At 56.7% G+C, this 22,247-nt stretch overlaps 1 protein-coding gene and 1 long non-coding RNA gene across 3 annotated transcripts in view; one reads left to right on the plus strand and one right to left on the minus strand.

Annotated features, from left to right (window-relative positions):
* The first annotated feature begins 4,813 nt into the window (after window positions 1–4,813).
* Window positions 4,814–22,247, plus strand: part of CPNE2 (copine 2) — a 49,688-nt gene continuing 32,254 nt past the window's right edge. For both annotated transcript variants that reach the window (XM_084959822.1, XM_021093901.2), the window contains exon 1: window positions 4,814–4,999. The gene's annotated coding sequence lies outside the window, so the exon portion shown is untranslated. The remainder of the gene's footprint in view (window positions 5,000–22,247) is intronic.
* On the minus strand, window positions 8,475–14,480 carry LOC146402242 (uncharacterized). Its single transcript, XR_014805669.1, has 2 exons — window positions 13,916–14,480; window positions 8,475–13,619 (listed from the first exon to the last, which is right to left on the minus strand). It is a non-coding gene; the product is annotated as an uncharacterized LOC146402242 (long non-coding RNA).

The following is a 22,247-nucleotide window of genomic DNA, read 5'->3' on the forward strand; positions in this document are numbered from 1 at the left end:
TGTTCCTCAGAGAGAAGGGGCCCCAGGAAGGCAAGAGGGGCCTGCCCTGCTTCCTGGCCCTGCTTCTGCTCCCACTTTGGCCCCCCCTTGCATGGCCAAGGCCAGGCCTGAGAGCGGTGGCCTCAGCCAGAGCTGGATACCCCCTCTGGACACATCCAGAGCTTCCTGAAAAAGACCTTGCAGTGGCTGGTTTGGTGAAGATCCTCCAAGGAGGGGGTTCCATCATGGCTCAGCGGAAACGAATCTGACTGGTATCCATGAGGACACAGGTTCGATCCCTGGCCTTGCTCAGTGGGTTAAGGATCCAGCATTGCCGTGAGCTGTGATGCAGGTCGCAGTCGGGGCACCGATCTGGCATTGCTGTGGCTGAGGCGTAGGCCGGTGGCTACAGCTCCAATTGGACCCCTAGCCGGAGCAGTCTTCGTCCTATCCCACCCCACCCCCACCCAGTGTGTCTCAAAGCCCCAGAGCTAGAGGCCTCCCTCGCCCTGGGCCCTTGGCAGCCACACCTTGTTGCTCATCCCACACCAGCCCCAGCCCTGCCCTGGCTGCCCAGAAATCAACCTTTGCCTTGAGGAGGAGGCAGTGACAGCAGAGGAACTTTCACTAGAGAATAAAGTCCTCCTGGGGTCCCCAGGTTGAGTCCCCTAGGCCAGAAGCATCAGTCTCCCGGGCTGTGCCCGGAGTCCCATGCCTGCACACAAGTGCATACTCCCGTGCAGGACTGGGGCTGATGGAAATGTCTGGGACTGAATGGAGGGCCTGCGGGATGGGAGGGGGAAGCTGGGCATCCTGACCCTAGAAGGGGATTCCCCGCATTAGACGGACCACAACCCTGCATCCTAAAAGTAGCACTGACAACAGCACGTTAGCCCTGGTGTCTGGGCCTGCCTGGTACCATGCTAGGCACATTGGGGTCTCACTGGATTCCCACCCTCCTCCCATGAAGCAGATACTAAATCTATCCTTCCATTTCACGGAGGAGGAAACGGAGGCCCAGAGGTCTCTGTGATCTCACCCAAGAAGTATCTGGACTGGACTGGGAATCAAAGCTGGCCACGACTCTCCGAGGGAGAGGCCACGGGACAGTAAGCCACGCCCACCCCTAACTGGGAGATCCCTGGTGGGGTGGCTCCATCAAGATTGTGCCTCCAAGTCAATGACCACCCCCGAGCTGTGGGGAGATGGTACTTTCCAAAGATGGACACGGAGATACCTCCCCGTCCACATGCTCTTCCTAAAATGTGACTGTGACCCTCTTCTCGCCTAGAGTCAGAGTCTATGCAGGGAGCCAGTGACTGCAGCAGAAGTGACATTATATGAATTCCAGAGCTGGGTCCTAGGACTCAGTGCTTTCGCCACTGTGGCCTGGGGTTCAATCCCTGTTCTGGGAACTGCGATCCCCCATCAAGCCGCTGCAGGAAGTTCCCCGGTGGTCTCATGGTTAGGACCCAAAGCTGGGTCCTATAAAAGATAATTAGGCTTCCGCCTCGTTCCCTTGGGCTACTCACTCTTGGAAGCCAGCCACCATGCCACCAGGAAGCCCAGGCCATGTGGCACGGTCACAGGTGGGTGTTCCAGCCGAGCTCCCAGCATCAATTGCCAGACAAACGTATGAAAAAGCCTTCTAGATAACTCCAGGGCCTGTCACAGTCTGGCTGCAAGAAAGTCTGACTGTTTGAGAAACGCTGAGCAAGAACTGCTCTAGCTGAGCCCAGCGGACCCAGAGCCATTAGCGATAATAATGCTTGCAGTGATTTGCGATGTCACATAGATAACTGGGACAGCCTCTGTCGTCTCTCCACTCACACACACCTGAGGCCAGCCGGGACCTGCTACACAGGTGGTGCTACTTCACGTCACTTGAACTCACAAGCCTAATGAAGGGTCCTGGCAACCCTAGTTATTCTGATCTGTTTGTCAGCACAGCCTGGGCAGTGCAAATAACATCCAGATGGCAGGTGTTAACAAACATACTTGCACAAGTGCACACACACACATGCCCTAATAGCAGCCTATTTAGGGAAATTCAAGGCCTCCCAATGGTGCACAGAAAGGCCTTTATCAGGGCAAAGAAAGACTTCAACATTTTGCAGCAACAGCCTTGCACTGTATGTGGATCAAAGATAGACAAAGTCTTGCAGAATCAACCCATGATGAGGACACTTGGCCTTAAACAACTGACCTCTGGACTCCTCTGATCCCTGAAATTTTTTTTAAAAAGCTCTACTGAGATATAGTTCACATATTATAAGAGTCACCTCCTCAAAGTATACAAATCAATGGTTTGGAGTACATCTACAGTTGGGTAACTGTCACTATAATTTTAGAACATTTTTAATCGTCCCCAAAGAAGCCTGATTTCAAGAGCAATCACTCACCCTTCTTCCTTCCCAAGCCCAGGCAGGCACTAATGGGCTTTCTCTGTGGCTCTGCCTAGTCTGGACATCTGTCTTTTTTTGGCTGCCCCACAGCATATGGAGCTCTTGGACCAGGGATCAGATCCAAGCCACAGGCACGAACTAATAATCCACAGGTGTGGCAACACTGGATCCTTAACCCACTGTGCTGGGCTGGGGATTGAACCCTCGACCCAGTGCTCCCAAGACGCTGCCCATCTCGTTGCACTACAGCGGGAGCCCTTGGACATTGGTATAAATGGAATCATACAACATGTGGTCTTTTGTGACTGGCTTCTTTCATTTAATATAGTGTCTCAATGTTCATCCATATTATATGTACGTTATACCTTTCTGTGGCTGAATAATGTTCCATTGTATGAATAGACCACATCTTGCTTATCATTCATTAGTTGACGGAACTTTCCGTTTTTTGGCTATTCTGAATTATGCTGCAAAGAACATTCATGTGCAAGTTTTTGTTTGTTTGTTTTGTTTTGTCTTTTTGCCTTTTTCTAGGGCCACTTCCCACAGCATATGGAGGTTCCTAGGCTAGGGGTCTAATTGGAGCTGTAGCCGCCGTCCTACACCACAGCCACATCAACGTGGGATTCGAGCCGCATCTGCCACCTACATCACAGCTCATGGCAACGCCGGATCCCTAACCTACTGAGCAAGGCCAGGGATCGAACCCGCAACCTCATGGTTCCTAGTTGGATTTGTTAACCACTGAGCCATGATGGGAACTCCAACATTCATGTACAAGTTTTTGTATAGAGGTATGTTTCCATTGTCCTTGGGTAGATACCTAGGAGCGGAATTGCCATGACCCCTGGCCATTGTACTCCATCCCCTTGGCCAAGGATATGGTGTCTTTCCCCCCCGCCCCCCACAGCAGGCCCAACTACCTTATCCTTCTTCTAGAGGAAGCCTTGCTGACTCCCATAGCTGATTCAGGTCTTCTGATTCACCTTGCCTCGAGTTTTTGCACCTTTCATACTGTATTACGATTGCAGGGGTGGTGGTTTTAGCCCTGTGAGGTGAGCAACTTGAGGGGAGGGACTTTCTGCTTAGGTTCACCACTGTCCGTCCCAGTGCCTGGCTCTTCTGCTCTGGAGCAAGGAGAGGAGAAGGATTCTGGGGGCCATATCAATCAGGAAAGGCTTCCTGGAGGAAGAGGGGCTGCAGCTGGGTCTCAGAACACCTCTGGATGGGTTGGCCTCACAGCTGGGCTGAGGGCTCTGAGGACTTGATGTGGAGGAAAGATGGGGAGAGCTTGGAGAAAAGAGGGATGGATGGGAGGTGGGGGCAGGCAGACAGAGAACAAAGCTCAGAGCCCTGGGGCTGTTTAACAGCCGCCCTCTAAGGCTGCAAAGTGCCTGTGACTCAGACTTGGAGGGAGGTTCACTGGCTGCAGCTGTGAGCCTCCCAGTTAACCCTCACCTGCCTGACGGAAATCCCACAACCCAAGCACTGCGTGTTAATGCCCAGCTGCCCAGTCCGGGAGCCAAGGGCTTTGGACGTGGCCCTGAGATCTCAGAGACTGCTCTGTCCCCCACAATCTGGTTAAATGAGGCTCCGCTGTCTGAGGCACTGGATTGGGTAGAGGGACTGAGGGAGCGGGCATATAAAAACGGAGTGGCCTGCAGCACGGGAGCCCAGCGACAGGGGAATTTCTGAAGAATTGCTCCCTTGTCTAGGGCAAAGAAGGCCACCGCAGAAGGGCGGACTCGGCGCCAGGGTCACAAAGGGCCCGCCTAATTGCCCTCCGCTATAGGCACTGTTCGAACTGTCTTATCAGCTCTGTCCCAGAAATACGTATGTGTCATCTTCCCAGTCGCAGCGGCAATAAGAAAACGCCGAGCTCTTTTACTACTGGGGGGAGAGGGGGAGGGAGCAAACAGCGGTCCTAGTGCTGCCAGTATAGCCCAGAACCAGACCCTCGAGGGCGCAGCATCGAGCCCGACAGCCCTTGGAGTCGGGGCTGCAGGCGGCGTCCTAGGGCCCCGCAGGCCGGGGCTGAGCCCACCTCTCGCATCCCGCGTCGGCGGCCCTGAGAGCCGGGTGCAGGCTACTCGGAGGCGCCGGCGGCTCGGGCGAGGCCAGCCTGGGAAGAGTGAGAACTAGCGGCGTTCCGATCCGCGAAGTCCTAGCCTGGAACGTTCGGACCCTCGGATTCCAGCCTCGAATACTCGGGGCCCCGAGGCTCTGATCGCTCAGAGTCCCGAGGCGCGCCAGCGGCGGGCTCCAAGCCGCGGGCGGCGGGCGGGACAGCGCCCCCGCTCCGCCCGTGGGAGAGCTCGCCCCTCCAGGAAGCGCCCGCCCCGCCTCCCACTTCCCTCCCCACGCCCCCCCCTCCCTCGGCCGAGGGAGGAGCCCGAGCTGCCGCCGCCGCCCGCCCGGCGGGCCGGGGAGGAGGACCGGACCGCGAGCGGCTGGGAGCGCACGCGAGCTGGCCACCGCTGCGCGGGCAGCGCCTTGAGCCCGTCCCGCGCCCGTGGGCCCGGCGGAGCAGGGGAGCACCCGAGGATGCCCTGGTGGCCCGGAGCACGGGGAGCGGCAGCCACGCGGTGAGGGCGGCAGCGCCCGCGGAACCCGCGGTGAGTGGGGCCCCGGCGGGCAAGGGGCGGGCGGGGCGCCCTGGCGCGAGGGCTCAAGTTCGGCCTTGGGGCTCGGCTTCTGGCGCCAGCGGCTGCTTGGATGGAAGTTAGGTGCCGCCTCCCGGGTGGCACAGCCCAAAGCCCCCAGCCATCCGCGCGCCCCGACCCCAGCGTTTGGATGACTCAGCTACGACCCGGCCACGCGGGGGCGCTCCGGCTTCGCCCCGACCGTGGGGTAACCGAGGGCATAGTGCCTGGAGGATGGTGGCGCCCTCGGGGGCGAGGCGCGGGGGTGGGGGGGCTCCGAGCCCAATGGTTTAGGGACCCTCCTACCTCCCCCGAGGAACTGGGGGCGTCAGGAAGGTGGAGGCCCGCCACCTTCGCAGCTTCGGAAGTCCTGAGGTCGGGCTGGCCCCGCTTCTCGCCCTCTCGCCTCGCTCCCTACCCGGGCATCCCCGGTGCCGCAGGGAACTGCTCCAGAGCCCGCTCCCAGCTCGCGAAGGGGGAATAGGAGAGGAAGTGGAGCTGGGCAGCTTCCCAGAAGTCGGAGTGTGTTTGCAAACTAGTTTTTTTCCCTGCAAAAACTGTCTGGCACCTGTGTGTTTGGGGCGGGGGAGGGGGGAACGTGGAGAAAGAGCAGAGCCCTTTCTTCCTTCCCAGTCCCTGTTCCCCCGAAGCGCTGCTTCTCTGTAAATAGAAGATTCTTACTTTCCTCTTCGCATCCCATCCCCCAGCCTTGTCGAACCACCCCCTTTGGGGAAGGGGCTCCTTCACAGGGGGCTGTGATTTGCCCAAGGTCACAGGTGGAACTGGAACCCGGAGCTTTGGTAGCCAGTTAGAGGTTCTTGCTGTCTGCGACCCCGCCAGCCCTGTTATGTACTGGAGGAAGTGACAAGGGCAAAGGATCTGGGAGAAATATCCAAGTGGCCCTTTGTCCGCCTTTAGTTTTTGCTTCCCTAGGACTGTGGACTGTTAACTGAGGGAGATAGGGCTTTTTCTGTTTCATGGGGGCACCCACAGCTTCAGTAATTGGAGAGAGGAACCAGGTTGTAACCTTCCAGCAGCTGCAGCCTGCTTGTGGTCAGCCCTGATGGGGAGATGTGGGACACCTGGGTTCAAACGCCTCCTACCCAGGCCCAGACCCTCCTCCTCCCTGAGCCTCCAGGTCCTTGTCTGTAAAATGGGCTAACAGTCCAGGGCCTGTGCATGCAGAGGCCGGTGCCAACATAAAGGAGTGGTTTTATTGCATTCTTTCTGGCAGGGGGCCCAGTGAGTCCTGGGACTGCCCCAGGCATGTGACAAAGCTGGCCAGAGTGGGAGGGGTCACCCGGGTAGTTGTCTCCATGGAAAGAACCAGGGACTAAGAACGTGGACACTTGGGCCCTCCTGGTCTGCTGCCACATCCTATTTGCCTGCCTCGTCAGTCATAGGGCTTGAGGGCTTTTCCACTGGTAAAATGAAGCAAAGTATGACACAATCGCGTTTACAGAGCTGCTAGGGGGCTAGAACCGGTACAGGGGACAGGTGTCCTGCAAAGTTAGGTGCACGGGTGGTCAAGGGATCGCCCTCCCAGAGGCCATTCTTATTAAAAATTCAGGGGCAGAGTAGCTGTGGTGCAGTGGGTTAAGAATCCAGTTGCAGCAGCTCAGGTTGCTGCAGAGGTATGGGTTCAATCCCCGGCCCAGCGCAGGGGGTTAAAGATCTGGCATTGCCACAGCTGCAGGGTAGGTCCCAGCTGCAGCTCGGATTCTGTCACTGGCCCCAGGAACTTCCATATACTTCAGGTGCAGCCATAAAAAAACAAACCAAAAAAAAACCTCAGGCGTAAAGAGAGGGTCAGGGATAGAGCCTTTGTTGCCGTACCTGGAAAGTAGTGAGAACAATACTCTACCCCCTTGTGATCTTTTAGGGTAGTTGTGTCTTTCCTTAAAGGTAGTTGTGAGGGTTAAATTACATGACATGGGCTCGTGGGCCTGCCCTGTGACTGGTGTGTGAGAAGCACTCAGCATTAACCGCTTAGCATTATTTATGGGAATATTAGGAAGCCCGAAGTGGGTTACTGATTTAGGATTCCTTTTGGGATTTTTCTCAGGCCAGCTCACTCCTCTCTCTCCCGCCTCCTTCCTGGAGAGGGGAGCCTCGGAATCCACAGGTCAGATTTCTGGGTTGTCGCAGGGACAGGACCCTGACGAGCAAGGTGCCACTAGGCTGAAGGTCGATGGTGGATCCACCGGGGTGTTCCTGTTGCCCCTTGTGGGGCTCTGAGGACGATGGACAACAGAGGAGCCATTCTCTACAAATTCCCTCTGGGGCATGGTCTCCAGGCCAAGTCCCCTACTGAGAAGCCCTCAGCCAGGGCCAGGGTCCCATCTGCCTGATGGAGCTCTCCCTCGTCTCCCTCCGCTCACCCAGCAGGGACGGTCACTTCTGGAGTGCGGACCCCTGCAGGGCACAGGGTGGGCTCCTTGGGAGCCAGGAGGCCGGGTCACCCTAGGGTCTTGGCAGGCAGCACCTGGAGAAGGCAGTGATCACCGCCCCCTTCCCAACATCCAGAAGGAGCATGTGGAGTCCCAAGGGGATTCATGACTTCCTGAGGTCCCACAGGCTCTGGGGACTGTGAGAGAGTCCAGGCGCCTCCTGGCTTCCAGCCCAGCGTCCTCTCCCCTGGTTGGGCGACCCAGCCTCTGGTGGAGTCCAGAGGGCTCTGCTGGCCCGTGTCCTGGAGCGTTTCTCCACCAGCCGTGTCCACACCTGCCTCCAGGGCCTGAGACAAAACTAGAAGAGCTGTGACCCTCACTCGCCATCACGTCACCTTGCTAAATTTTCCCCGGGGCATTTGCCACCCTCTCCAGTCGTCTGATTCATTCATTCATGTGTCAGCTTGTTATCTGCCCTCCTCCGCAGAGGGTCAGCTCCACGAAGGGGCCTGGACACCTTGTGTCCCACCTTGTCGAGGGCGCTTTGCCTGCGCTCCGAGGGGCTCAGTCAGGGTCGGGAAGATGAATGGCTGAGTCCAGCCCTCCTTGTGGCCTCCTGTTAAATGAGCCTGTGACGTTGGGTGATGGAGCCTGCAAGACTCACGAGCCCCTTGGGATCTTGGGAGGGATCCCCGTCTCACCACGCCGAGTGCTGGGGGACCATCAGAGCACAGCGGACTCGCCCATGGAGGAGGGACAAGGGCTGGCCTCGGGGAAGGGCAAGGTGTGGGTCTGGGAGAAGGCGGACTCGCTAGCGCCGCAGGACTGGGGACTAGGGGAGGGGGACGGGGGAGCTGCTGACCTTGGGGGGCGGGGTTCACCCACTGCCGTTGCCTGCTGACCCGGAGGACTGAGGTGTGCTGGGTGAGGTCTCTTACCCTCTCTGACCTTGGTGTTTTTATCTAGAAAATGAGGGGCTTTAGACTGGGAACTCTTTCCATGCTTTTCTTTATTCCCCATGCTCTCTTCATGTGCTTGTGTGGGTGTTTATTTTTTTGTTTGCCTTTTTAGGGCCACACCTGCAGCCTGTGGAGGGTCCAAGGCTAGGGGCCCAATGGGAGCTGCAGCTGCCGGTCTACACCACAGCCACAGCACTGCGGGATCCGAGCCTGTCTGGGACCTACACCGCAGCTCACAGCAACGCCGGATCCTTAACCCAATGAGCAAGGCCAGGGATCGAACCTGCATCCTCATGGATGCTAGTCAGATTCATTTACACTGAGCCATGACGGCGGGAGTTCCTTCATGTGCTTCTTGAGGCAGCTATGAAAGGGCTTGGAAATCGAAGAGGGTTTTACTCAAAAGCGTGATTCCTCTTCCACCTGTGGCTTTGGGTCCCTGCCTTCCAGGAAGCTTCCCTCACTGTGCAGCCATCTATTCGTCACTCAACAGCTGTTTATCGAACTGCTCCTCTGTGCCAGGGACTGTGCCAAAGCTGGGGCACAACTACGGAGCTCCAAATAGAGTTGGGAGGAACAGCGTGAGGCAAGTAAGTGACAGAGAGACAGGAAAACTTCAGATGGTAGACAATGCCAAAAAGAGAATGAAGCCGAGTGAAGTGACGGAGATGGGCATGAGGCATCAGGGAGACTTCTGGAGGAAGTGGCAGTGACACTCAAGCTGAGATGTCAATCTGTAACCTGGCATGCCTGGATATATCCCAGCCTAGCTGGTTCCCACCAGGTGCTCTGTGGATATTCTCGAACGAAGGGTGGAGGGAGGAGTGTGCAGGCCGAGGTAGCAGCACATGCAAAGGCCCTGAGGTGGAACATGCTCAGTGTATCCCAGAGCCCGTTCTCCCCCCCGCCACCCCCGGCTCTCTGTCTCCTTCAGTAGCTCTTGTGTTTCGTCAGGAGCTGGGAGCATCTGCCCTGCCCACTGTGCCCTGGCTGTCCCCTCCCCATGACACAGGAGATCAGTTTCCAGCAGATGACACTAGCCACCTCCTCCCATCTTGGGGGCCCTTGACAGTCTTTGTGAGTCAAAGTCACATCCCTGGAGTTCCCACTGAGGCTCAGTGGGTTATGAAACCGACTAGTATCCATGAGACTGCAGGTTCGATTCCTGGCCTTGCTCAGTGGATCAAGGATCCAGCATTGCCACGAGCTGTGGTGCAGATCACAGACACAGCTTGAATCTGGAGTTGCTGTGGCTGTGACATAGGCTGACAGCTGCAGCTCCAACTCGACCCCTAGCCTGGGAGCAGGTGCAGCCCTAAAAAGCAAAAGAAAGGTCACATCCCTCTGGGCCCCCCTGGGAGGGCTGGGCTGGGTAAGAGCACAGGGGATTCTGCCTCATTTCAAACTCCAGTTTGCCACTGACCAGCTGAGTGACCTTGGGCAGTGTGTTAAGAGTCCCAGGGTGGCTGGAACAAAGCACCACAGACTGGGTGGCTTAAAGCAACAGAAATGTATTCTTTCACAGTTATGGAGGCTAGAGGTCCAAAGTGAAGGTGTCGGCAGGGGTGCGCTCCCTCTAAAGTCTCCAGGGGAGGGTGCCTCCGTGCCTCCTCTGGCTCCTGGTCGGTGTAAGCGTCCCCTACCTTGTGGCAACATCAGTCCAGTCTCTGCCTCCTTCTGGCTGCCTTCCCTCTGCGTCTTCACGTTGTCCTCCCCTGAGGACAGCTGGCATGTGGGAATAAGGGCCCCCCATGCTCCAGGACATCCTCACCTTAACCCCTTACGTCTGCAACGACCCTGTTACCAAATAGGATAGCATTCCAAGGTCTTACGATGTCGACACAGTTCCACCTCTAACAGGCAGGTTACATAACCTCTTTGGGCCTCGTTCTCTGATCTGCGAAATGGGGTGATAGAAGCCGGGGCGGAAACGTCAGGACAGGGCCAGGCACACAGGAAACACTCGGGCAGTGCGTTTATGTCCCTCCCCTCGGGGGAGACTTCCTGGGAGCCGGGACCAGGAGCTGAGGACCAGATGGCGATGTCCTTGGCCAGAAGGACTTGCTGTGGAGGACCTGGGGCTGGCGGGCTGGGCCTCCTGCCTGGGATGCGGAGGCTCGGGGAGGCTCCTCCCCACTGTCTGGATGAGAAGGGGCCGGTGGGCCCCTCTTCGGCGTGGCGGGTGGAAAGCCATTAGCCAGAGGTGGGGAAGGGTGGGAGCAGAGGGCACCCAGCCCTGTTAGACCCCACGATGGGATTCAGGCACTGCACCTTTAAGGCCCAGCCAACCCCGGAGATTCCGGGCAGAAGCTGGGGGGCTAGAAACCCGAAGCAGCCCAGCAAAGACTGAGCGCCACGTGTAGACGCCCCAAAGCTGGAGGGATCCCGAGCCCCGACTGGGGAACTGAGGCTGAGAGAGGGAGGGGCTTGAGGGGCGGCATTCACATAGAAAGTGGGGAGCCCTGTCTCCTAGTCTCCCTGTGGCAGGCCCCTGGGTGGGGGTGGGGGTGGGGGTGCCCAGGCCCTGAGGCTGCCCCGCAGTCCCCTTCACATGAGGCTAGGTTGGAATGACTTTCGCTGCTGGTCCTTGTCACCATGTCCTCCCCCCTCCCCTAGCTCGGTTCCCTCCACCCCACCCCCGTGAGCCTGGCCGGACCCACCCGAGGCCCCCGAAGTACTGGCTGGTCCCAACCGTACATCCTCACCCGGCTTGTGGGGCGGGGGCAGAGGGCAGGGCCGGGCCAGTGCCGCTTCGCAGACGAAGGAGCTAAGACGTAGAGGGAGGCAGTGGCAGAAGCAGGACAGAACCCAGCATCTGGACTCCTTGGGGGGGTAGGGTGGAGGCTGCCTCTCAGCCTGCTGGGCCAGCCCCTGGGGGGACAGGCTGGGGAGGCCCCGGGACTAAGCCCTTTGGCACAAGGCTCAGCTGAACCAGGGTCTTGGGCATCACGAAGGAGGCGCCTTTCCCCAGAGCCCAGACTTAGTGATTGGGTGGGGGCTGTAGAGCAGGGCCCCCCTCTGGTGTGGTCTCACCTAGGCTGGGGTCCTGGGGAGGGAGGGGGGTGGTATCAGGGCCGACCCCTGTGGCAGCCTGCTCCCCATCCTGTCTGCGGCTATATTTATCCCTGTAATGGCCTGGCTGCCTGTCGGGAGCACAGCGTTTCAGAGCGCGGCAGCCTTAGCGAAGGGGGAGAAGTGATTTGTGTCAAGATGCCCCCCCACCCCTTGACAAGAGCACCAGCCTGCTGTCCGGGGGCTGCGTGCTGCCTGGTAGGAGGCTGCACAGCAGTGGGTGTGTGAGGAGGGCCCCAGGGAGGATGAGCAGCTTGGGGTTGGACCCCCCATAGAGGACTCTGGGGGGCCCTGGGGGGGGCGGAGCTGCGGCTGGAAGGTGGGACCACAGAAACTCTGAAGTCTTTCAGCTCAGAGATTCAGAGAACTCCCAATTCCTGAAATCCCAGGATTCCTGAATCTTGGGATTCTGTGACTCTGTGGTCCCTGGCTCCTCCAATCCCAGGATGCCACGGATCCTCTGCCCTTGGGCTTTTCTCTCTTACTTTCAGCAAATAATGTTTGTCGAGCTCCCTCCCATTCTCTGCCTCTCTGTGCTGCTGCGAACAACAGAGGTGAAGATGAGGTCTGGTCTCATCTTTCGGCTCAACTGAGGGTGACATTTCCTCAGCCTGTGGTTATGGTGACAATGCGCGTGCCTTCCCCTCTAGGACCAGGGGCTCAGGGAGTGCTCTGTAGAGCAGCCCCCAAGTTGCCACGTTTTTAAAAATTATTTTATTTTATTTTTTGGCCACACCTGCAGCATGCAGAACTTCCTGGGCCAGGGATTAAACCTGCACCACAGCAGTGACCCAATCCACTGCAGTGACAGTGCCTGGTTCTTAACCTGCTGATATTGTGTGTGTGTGTGTTTTAACATTTTGTTAAAGTATAGTATAATAATTAGAGCAGAGGTTCCTGTTGTGGCTCAGTGCAAACAAATCTGACCAGCATCCATGAGGACGGAGGTTCGATCCCTGGCCTCACTCAGTGGGTTAAGAATCTGGCATTGCCGTGAACTTTGGTGTAGGTTGCAGATGCCGCTCAGATCCCAAGTTGCTGTGGCTGTGGCGTAGGCCAGTGGCTACAGCTCCGATTCGACCCCTAGCCTGGGCACCTCCGTATGAGGCGGGTGTGGTCCTGAGAAGACAAAAATAAATAAAAAGTAAAAAATAAAAATTAGAGCAGCCTTCCCACGTGTACAGCTCAATGACTGTTCACAAACCCACGCCATCGTATTAGGAGCACCCAACCTGAGAAATAGAAACTTGACCGGCAAGGAAGACCCTTGGTGGCTCCTTCCTGGCACTAGCACCCTCTCCCCCATCCTGCAACCCCTCCGCCAACAGCATAGACTCGTTTCGCCGATTGTAACTTCACACACACGAAATCGTGCAGGATGACACGCTCCTTCGCGTCTGGCTTCCTCTACTCAACACGCTCTTGGGACCCGGTCTTAGTGCTGGTGCTATTGTGCTTCCTCCCCGCCCAGGGAAGCGGGGACCGTTGTGTGCACGGTCATCTGTCTACCATTTCTCCTGATGGTGGGCATTTAGGGGACTCCCAGCCCGGGGCGCTTGCAAACAGCATGGCCCTGAATGTTCTTACGTGTGTCTTTTAGTGAACACATTGCATGTTTCTGGTGGACATCGCTGGGTCCTCATAAGGGGTGCATTTTTTCAGCTTTGTAGACACTGCCAAACATTTCTCCAAAGCAGTTGTACCCGTTTAGAATCTACTCCCATTGGCTGCATGTAAGAATTCGGTTGCTCTACTTCCTTATCCACACTTGGGACTGTCAGCCTTTTGGGTCTTGGCCATCTTTGGGGTGGAGGTGCACAGAGGTGAGTGGTATTGATTGCATTTGGTTTTGCTGAACTGAGTTTGAAGGATGACGGAGCTAAGTGAAGAAGCGGGAGGGGCGTTCCGGGCAGATGGAACAGCATGTGCAAAGTGATGGAGGCCTGAGAAGGTATTGCTGGAACTCTGTGTAGCGAACAACGTAGCTAGAGCCAGAAGAGTGTGTGTGTGTGTGTGTGGAGCTGGGGACTCTGTCTGGGCATTTGGATGTTGTCCTGAGAATATCTAAGTTCCAGGGAGGATTTTCTCATTTTGAGCCAGCACCTCCAGTGTGTCAGTCATTTTACAATTTCCCCTTGATGGGTAAGGAAACAAAACCAGGACTCAAAAGACCTAATGGGAGTTCCCGTCGTGGTGCAGTGGTTAACAAACCCGACTAGGAACCATGAGGTTGCGGGTTCGGTCCCTGCCCTTGCTCAGTGGGTTAACGATCCGGCGTTGCCGTGAGCTGTGGTGTAGGTTGCAGACGCGGCTCGGATCCCGCGTTGCTGTGGCTCTGGCGTAGGCCGGTGGCTACAGCTCCGATTGGACCCCTAGCCTGGGAACCTCCATATGCCGTGGGAGCGGCCCCAAGAAATAGCAACAACAACAACAACAACAAAAAGACAAAAAAAAAAAAAAAAAAAGACCTAATGGCTTGTCCAGAGTCATATTAGCAGAGGCTCTGGCATGCAGATCCTTCCAAGCCACAGTTTGCTCATCTGGAGAATGGGAGTGGTCATGACACCTTGCTCTAGGACATTGTGAGGCTATAGGAATTAAAGTCCATAATGCAAAGGCCCTGGGGCAGGTGTTATTGTTATGTCTCCATCAGCACAGCCACGCCATCCCCTCTCTCCCCTGCCAGCTGACGGGGTAGGAGTGGGCTCTCCAAGCTCCCACAGTTAGAAAGAGCTGGTCCAGGAGTTCCTATCATGGCTCAGTGGTGAACGAATCCAACTAGGAACCATGAGGTTTTGGGTTCCATCCCTGGTCTCGCTTAGTGGGTTAAGGATCTGGCGTTGCCATGAGCTATGGTGTAGGTCGCAGACATGGCTCGGGTCTCAAGTTGCTGTGGCTGTGGTGTAGGCCGGCAGCTACAGCTCTGATTAGACCCCTAGCCTGGGAACCTCCATATGCCACGGGTGCGGCCCTAGAAAAGACAAAAAGACAAAAAAAAAAAAAAAAAAAAAAAAAAAGAAAGAAAGAAAGAAAGGGCTGGTCCAGATCTCCAGCCTCAGCACCCTGTGTTCCTACCCCCCACAGATCTCCTGGGAACTAAAGGTTGCTATGAGGAGTTAGTCTTATGTGTCAACTAGGCTGTGCCATGATGAGCTGCCATCCATTAAACACCAGTCTGATGTTGATCTCTAGGTATTTTTTAGATGTGATTCACATTTAAGACTTTTTTTTTTTAACATTTAAGACTTTTGTTAAAGCAGATTATTCTTCATTGTGTGGGTGGCCACATCAAATCAATCGAAGGCCTTAAAGAAAAGCCTAGGAGTTCCCGTTGTGTCTCAGCGGTAATGAACCTGACTAATATCTATGAGGACATGGGTTTGATCCCTGGCCTCGCTCAGTGGGTTAAGGATCCAGGGTTGCTGTGAGCTGTGGTGTAGGTCACCCATCTGTCTCAGATCTGGAGTTGCTGTGGCTGTGGTATAAACCAGTAGCTACAGCTCCAATTCGGCCCCTAGCCTGGCAACTTCCATATGCCGCAGGTGCAGCCCTAAAATGACAATAAAAAAAAAAGAAAAAAAGAAAAAAGCCTAAGGTTCCCCAGGAAGAAGGGATTCAGCCCCAAGAGTGCAGCCTAGAAACCGTGCCTAGTTTGCAGCCTGCCTGGCTTGTCCTATGGCTTTCAGACTCAGGACTGCAGTATCAACTCCTACCTGAATTCCCAGCCTCCGTCTTGCCCTGCAGATTTCAGACTTGTCTGTCCCATGATCACACGAGCCAGTTCCTTAAAAGGAAGTTCGCTCTCTCTCTGTGTAGATGGTGTCCGGTTCTGTCTTTTCTGGAGAGAACCCTAATACAGGGCCGTTGGTCTTCCTGGATCTTCTCATCTGGGAAACCGGGTAAAGGAGGCACCTGAGATCTGGATGCATTCAGGGCACATTCCAGCTTGGAAAGCTCAGTAAATGCAGCCATCAGAGCCTGCTGGGCTCTCGCGTCCGGCTAGCCAAGGGTTCCTGTTACAAAACCAAACGGTCTCCATCTAGACCAGGGCTGCAGACTCGGAGGTCTGCTGAGACCGTGCAAGAACTCGGCACGTGAAGCTGGCAGAGCTTGTATGGGGACCAAGAATGACATTGGCCTGATGATGCCAAGAGCGGCCTAAACCAGCGCCATCCCGGGAGCGTGGTCAGCGTTGGGGGCCAATGTAGCAACCGCCCACCCGGGAGCTTGGCGTTTAAAGCGCATGGTCTCAGACGGGCCACCTCAGCCACACCTGGGGGCTTATTAGAAATGCAGACTCTCAGGTCCCTCCCCAGACCTGCCGTGTCGCAATCTGCATTTTAACAAGATGCCCTTCCCATCCCCCACTCCTCTAGGATTTGTGTGTCCTTTAGCCACTGCAGTGTTGCCAGGCGGGCTTGTTAAAACACAAAAGCCACTCTTGGGACTCTGGGCAGGTCTGTTTGGGGCTCAGGAACCTGAATTTCTTACGAGCTCCCAGAAGATGCTGAGGAGGCCTATCTGGGAACCACACCTGGAGTGTGAGAGCCTCAGGTCACCCCAGGATCCTCTGCTGTCAGCGATTAGACCCCACTGAGCAGAACTTGCTGCAAGGACAAAGATCCAGAAGCCCCGAGGGTGTTTGAGGCCACAGACTAGGAATCCAGAACCTTGAAGGGCGTGCGGGCGTGGAGTCTGAGTCTGTTATTCCCTCCCTGGCCCCCCATCCGCCACCTCGGTCTCTCTCGGCATCCCTGGGTTGTGTCTTCCAGCCGAGAAAGGGAGCCTAGAGTCATATTCTCAACCAGTTTGGGGGGGTATGTTTTGGCCGTGCCTGTGGCACGCGGAAGTTCCTAGGCCAGGGGTTGAACCCGGGCTGCAGGTGCGGCAACGCTGGATCCTTAACACACTGTGCCACACAGGAGCTTCCTGTCAACCAGTTTCAACTCCTGGTCGGTCCCCTTTGCATGCCATAAACTGCACGCACCTCTCCCCCGGCCCCTAGCCGCCAAGCATCTCTGATAATAGCACAAGCTGCCTAGTGTCACTCTAAGTGCTTTACCCTACTTAATTCTGACAGCAATACCTGATGAAAGCACTTTCATGTTCCTGTTTTTATAGAAGGAGAACAAAGACCAGAGAGGTTATTAACTTGCCTGAGATCACACAGGAGGTAAATGATAGAACCAGGGATTCAAACCCCAGCAGTCAGAGTCCAGAGGCTGTGCTCTTAAGAGCTGCATAGCACAGCCCAGAGGACTGAACCCCTCACCTTGTGACTGCCACTGTCACTTCCTGTGGTTGGCACTGAAAACAGAATTTCTTTTTTTCATTTTTCAGAGAGCAGGTTGAGCATGCCTTTTCAGAAGGCACACGATGCCCCCTCCTGCCCCATTGCTGACAGGCCAGCCCGCTGTTGCCCTTGCCCGTGGTCCCTACCAAGCAAGACTCTGGAGTGGGGGCTGTTGCCTCCCTGGGCACCAGGCCTGCCCCTCTCACCCCATTTTCTGGCTCTGTACCTCCCGCCCCTCTCCCTGTGCCCACCTGTCATGGTGTCTCTCATCACTGCCCCATCTCACCATTGGGGCCCCTTCAGGCTACCTGGGCACCTCTGCCCCACAGTGAAGCGGGGGGAGTTGCACAGCCCGGCTTCTGGGGCCTGAGCTGCTGGGCCAGTGACGGGCAGGAAGGATGGCGTTGGGCGGCCCTAGCTCTCAGCCTCAGCACCATCACTGCCCCTTCTTGGGCCTCCATTTCCACCTTGGCAAAGTGGGACATGAACCCCTCTAGTGCTGGCCTCTTGGGGCTGGACCAGGGATGAAGAAGGGGCTTTGTGATCGCTCAAGCGACGTGTGCCTCAGGGAGGCAGTTGTGATTCCCCGGGGGCTGCGGAGTGGAGAGGCTGCCTGGGGGTTCCTTCCCTCGTTCGTCTGCCCGGTATTTGTTCACTCACTACGTGCAGGTGCTGCTCTGGGTGCTGGGGAAGCAGTGGCGATCCCGCCCTTGTGGAACTTCATTCTAGAGGGGCAGACAGACACGCACAAGGCAAAAAGACAAAGGAGTAAAACAGCTGCACGTCGCATTGCTCTGTGAAGGAAACAGTGTGGGGCCGCACTACGTTAGCTTGGGTGACCAGGGGAGGCCTCTGAGGAGGTGACAGGAAGCTGACAACTCAGACCCATCAGGTGAAGAAAAGCATTTCTAGCAGGAGGAACAGCAAGTGCAAAGGCCCTGAGGCAGAAGAGAAATTAGCATGTTCACAGGGCAGAAGGAAGGCAGTGTAGCTGAGTGAGGGGGAGTGTGGCCTGGTAGGTCAGGTCAGGCCCAGTTGGCCTCAGGGGGTGGGGGGTTGGGGGGTGGGGGATTTAGATGGCCTGACCTGGAAGGGGAATTCATTGTGGTAGCTTCTGGTTTCCACGTTTAAAGACTCCTTCCAGGAGTTCCCGTCGTGGCTCAGTGGTTAATGAACCCGACTAGTAACTATAAGGATGCAGGTTTGATGCCTGGCGTTGCTCAGTGGGTTAAGGATCCATCGTTGCCGTGAGCTGTGGTGTAGGTTGCAGACTTGGCTCCAGTCTGGCGCGGCTGTGGCTGTGGCGTAGGCCAGCGGCAGCAGCTCTGATTAGACCCTTAGCCTGGGAACCTCTATATGCCGTGGGTGTGGCCCTCAAAAGACTAAAATAAAATAAAATAAAACAAAGACTCCTTCTAGCTCTGGTGTAGGAAAGAGAGAGTCTGGGGGCTGGGGTTTTGCGGGGAGACCTGTCATGGGCCAGTGTGTGGCCAGCCTGAGGCCATGGGCCTGGCCGGGCCAAGGCAGTGGCAGCAGGGATATGGGGGTGATGCTGGACCCAGCTGGGGGTGGAATCGACAGCAGTAGTGGGATATGGGGGGTGAAGGAAAGACAAAAGTCAGGGATGATGGGTTCTTAGGTGTCTGGCTAAAGCTGGAATGTTCTAGTGTTCTAGACCTGTAGCTCAGCACCAGAGTCTTTATATCCTGTTCTGCCTAAAGTTTAAGATGATGTAGGAGCCGGGGGTCAGTGGAGCCTGGGGGAACTTAATCTTTAGTCTTTTTTTTAAATGGCCACACCGCAGCATACAGAAGGTCCCGGTCTAAGGATTAAAATCGAGCCACAGCTGCAACCTACACTGCAGCTGTGGCAACGCTGGATCCTTTTAACCCATCGTGCTGGGCTGCAGATCAAACTGCTGCAGTGGGATTCTTAACTCACTGTGCCATGGTGGGAACTCCTCAAGTCTCAGTCTTGTTCACTTGTGTAGCCCCAGGGCGCTCAAGGAATGTTTGCCGAATGAATGGCTGAATGAATGAACGGGAATTCGCAAGCGCTCGGCTTTCTGCCTCCGTTGCCCCATCCATAAAAGGGACTACTCATTTTGTATCCCCACCTTCCATTTCCTCCCCTGGGGTTCTGGTCACCCCAGAAGGCCTGTGCCCATCTGGGCCAGGAGTCCCGACCATCCATCCACAAGCAAGCCCCGGCTCACAGGCCCCTCTCCAGCCTGAAACCTCAAATTACCTGTGGGGCGGGTCGGCACTGCACCGGGGAGCCAGGGAGCCTTTGCATCTTGCCCAGATGCGCATGGCAGGCCCAGCCCTCACTTAATGACACCTTGCCCGCCTGCCCTCTTGCTGGAGTAGGAGGGGAGGGGGCCTGGCCCAGCCTAAGCTGTGGTTTCTTTTTCCATTGCGTCAGGCCTCAGGGTCTGGCCCGGCTGCCTGCTGCCGGCTGGCACAGAGGGGCCCACGCTGACCCCCCGCCAGCCCCAACTCCAGACACCATGTGCTCCCCGTTTCGGATATCCAGAAGCTTCCAACCAGAGGGTGAGTGGGGACGTGGGATCCGCCCCTTGCTGGGAAGGAGCGCCCCTCCCGGCCCACTCACCGCTCACCCTAGCGGGGGCCTTCGAGCTGATCCAGGTGGCATTGCAGTGGCCTCTAAGGAGCTCCCCACGCCCGACCCTCCACTGGGACCCGACCCTCCTGGCCACGCCCTTATCCAGGCCTGAGAGCGCGAGGGGAGGGGGAGGAGGACAGAGTGAGGATGGCAGCTCAGACCTCAGACAGGGGAGGATGGGGGAAGAAGTGGCCCAGAGCGTTCCTCTGAGCGCTGGCCTGTTAGTCTGGGGACATGTGCGTGCGTGCGTGCGTGCGTGTGTGTGTGTGTGTGTGTTTATCTGTGTGTACCCCTGGGTACATGCACCAGGAAGTGTGTGAACCTGGGCGTGTATACCTGACACCCCCCAGGATGAAACCAGAGGTCTCCGACTTGGCAGCAGGCGGGATGGTGGCCCAGCAGGCGGGGTGGTACATAGCCTGTCATGCAGGAGGCCTGTGAGGCAGAGATGAGCCGGGTGAGCTGGAATCCACCCTGTCAGTGGGAGAGGAAGGGCGTGGGCAGGGTAACCCCTGAGGAACCTGGGGCGCTTGGGGCCCTCTTAGCCTCAGGCTCCCTCTGGCCTGGCTGACTTCTCAGATGGCGCCCCCAGGTTCTCGGTCCCACCATGCTGGACCCCAGAAGGCTACACATTGGCCTGGGAGTCTGGAGCTCTGGCTCACACCCTACCTCTGCTGTCTCTTGGCTCTGGGACCTTGGACAGGTGACTCCTGCTGTGAGCCTCAGTTTCCTGCTGTGTAAAATGGGATGGGCTGTTGTGTCGTTCCCCCCCCCACACGTCTGGGTAGCTGTACGCACCAACAGGTGTTCTCTCAGCCACCGGGTGAGATGTCCATTTCGGGTGGCCCTGCTCCCCCGAGGATTTGCTCACTGCTCCTCCACTTGGCACGGCCACCCAGCTGCATACAGTGAGAAGGAGGGCGGCCCTGCAGCCCCTCCAATGGAAACTAATTTTTACACGACAAGAATAAATCCTGCAGGCAAATTGCAGTGCTGTCCTGATGCTCCGGGCTCGTGTGATTATAATGAGGTTCTAGGGACAGACAGGGGAGGGAGGGGGCTGAACACTGGCTTTGTCGCTGTCCGGATCCTCTCACTGCCAGGCACGCCTGGGGCACTGTGTCTGGAGTGGGAGACGGAGAGGGGCCTCTGGCTACAGGCCTCACCCCCCGCCCAGGCCTCCTGCAGACCAGGGCTTTGTCTGCCCAGTGAGAGGCTGGCAGTGCTTGGGGAGCGGGCTGTGGCTGGGGTCGGAGGGAGGGAGAGTGGGCCTGGTGACAGCTGCCTCCTCCCCGGCCTCCCTGCTGCCTCTCCTTAGTCTCACCACCCCTTCTCCCCACGGGGGCTGGAGTGAGCTTTTAAAACACAAATCAGATCATGTCACCTGTCTGCTTAAAACCCATCAGGACTTCCACCACTCTCACAGTAAAGCCACAGCGCCCTCCCTGAGCCTGCAGCCCGTGGGACCCAGCCACCCTCCCCAAGCCATCAGCCAGGCAGAAACAGGAGCTCCCAGGGGGCTGAGGCCGGGTGGGCTTCTCCCTGCAGGATCCCAGCACTGGCTCAGGTCTTGGGACCTAGGAGACTCTCTAGAATAAATGATCCAGCCTGGGTGTCATGTTCTGGAAAATGGGGCCGATATTAGGACCTGCCCCCCCAGGCTGAGGAAGGATTGGTGTCGTCGTGCAGGTGTCGGGCTCAGCTTATAGACAGTGCAGGGCAGCTCGGTCAGGTGGGTTCGTGTCCCCAGAAGGAAGGCCCTCTTCTTGCCTCCTTCTCCGGTGCACGGCCAGGGACCCAAGCACCGGGGAGGTTAGTCAAGGTGTCAGACCTTGGCCTTTGCAGGTGAGCGTCCAGGTGCTGGGCTCATCCACACGGATGCAGGCCTGTGTTCACTTCACATGTGCCCGTGGAGGTAGGATCTGAGTCCAGGAGCCTCGTAGGACTGTGTCGGGACATCTCGTGGGCAGATGAGGAAACCGAGGCACAGAGAGCCAGAGGGCTCGTGTGTAGGGCCTGCTCCGTTTGGGACCCAGAGCTCCCCTCTGCCCCTGGAGATGGGTTTCTCCACGCTTGCTCCAGATGAACACCTTCCACTCAGAGGCAAACAGAGCTGCTTCGAGTAAAGAAATACCAGAAATTTACCTTCACAGCGGAGGGGGTTCGTAAAGCCTGGAATTTGGGGACTTTGCGTCCGAGTGAAAGAGTGAATTCAGCGTTGAGGGTAAGGCCCGACTCGGGCAAGCTCTGCGCGCTAGGGAAGGTTTGTCTATTTGTTGATTTATACACTCATCTTTTTTATTCAACAAATATATACTGAGGAGTCCCCGTCATGGCTCAGCGGTGGTGAGTCCGACTAGGATCCGTGAGGATGCGGGTTCCATCCCTGGCCTTGCTCAGTGGGTTGGGGATCCGGCATTGCTGTGAGCTGCAGTGTAGGTCGCAGACTCGGCTCAGATCCTACGTTGCTGTGACTGCAGGGTAGGCTGGCCGATGCAGCTCTGATATGACCCCTGGCCTGAGAACTTCCATGTGCTGTGAGTGTGGCCCTAGAAAGCCAAAAAAAAAAAAACCAAAAAAACAAAATAGGAGTTCCACTTGTGGCGCAGCAGAATGAATCTGACTAGTATCCATGAGGATGTGGGTTCGATCCTTGTCTTTACTCAGTGGGTTAAGGATCTGGAATTGCTGTGAGCTGTGGTACAGATCGCAGACATGGCTCGGATCCTGTGTTGCTGCGGCTGTGGTGTAGGCCGGCAGCTGTAGTTCTGATCCGACCCCTAGCCTGGGAACTTCCATATGCTGTGGCTATGACCCGAAAAAAGGAAAAAGAAAAAGAAAAACAAACAAAATATATACTGAGTGCTTCCTGTGCACCAGTC

This window comes from Sus scrofa, chromosome 6, assembly GCF_054392235.1.
Source record: "Sus scrofa isolate SSC_HxYL_T2T_F1_AM1 chromosome 6, Sscrofa_HxYL_maternal_Yorkshire_Landrace_v2.0, whole genome shotgun sequence".
Taxonomy (NCBI): domain Eukaryota; kingdom Metazoa; phylum Chordata; class Mammalia; order Artiodactyla; family Suidae; genus Sus; species Sus scrofa.